We start from the raw sequence: 602 nt of genomic DNA, 5'->3' as shown, positions 1-602 counted from the left end.
CTCGTCGGTGTGTTCTGGGTGTCGCTGCTCGGCTTTAGGGACTGCCAGACCCAGTGAGACCGCGCAGACCAGCAGCGCATTCGACCTCTCTGCCAGGCTTAAATCACCCCCAAGCAGCCTTCGGGCTCTCTCTCCTGACAGAGCAGGCACCTGGGCTGGGAGGGTTTGCCCCAGTTTCTTTAGGGAGCCCTGATGGTGGGGACAGACACCCCTCTTCTAACCGAGCGACTCCAGCGTCTGCTCAGCCGCTGACCCCAGTGCAGGCGAGGACCCTGCAAAGGACACGAGCTCCGTGGGCAGGAGAAAAGCCCAGGTGGAAGCCAGCATTCCCCCGTCCTGCTGGGAACGTCCCCGGCCTCTCCCCGCAGCGCTGCCCACCAAACCCCTGTCTGTGTGTCCTTCCTCCCCGATCGCAGAGCGGGGTATGAACAGTCCCACTGCTGCTGCTCCTTCCCTCCTGCACCCCCTGAAAGGGTCAGACTGGGGAGGTCTGAAGGCCAGGTGAGTGAGGCAGAGGCACTCAGCATCTTCCTCCTCCTCCTCCTCCTCCTTCCAGCCCCTCTGCTGCCCTGGGACCCAGCGCCCAGCCAGGCTTCCGCAGG

The sequence above is a fragment of the Buceros rhinoceros genome, unplaced genomic scaffold (assembly GCF_000710305.1).
Source record: "Buceros rhinoceros silvestris isolate BGI_N320 unplaced genomic scaffold, ASM71030v1 scaffold27745, whole genome shotgun sequence".
NCBI classification, from domain to species: domain Eukaryota; kingdom Metazoa; phylum Chordata; class Aves; order Bucerotiformes; family Bucerotidae; genus Buceros; species Buceros rhinoceros.
Note: the sequence above shows the minus strand (reverse complement) of the source record.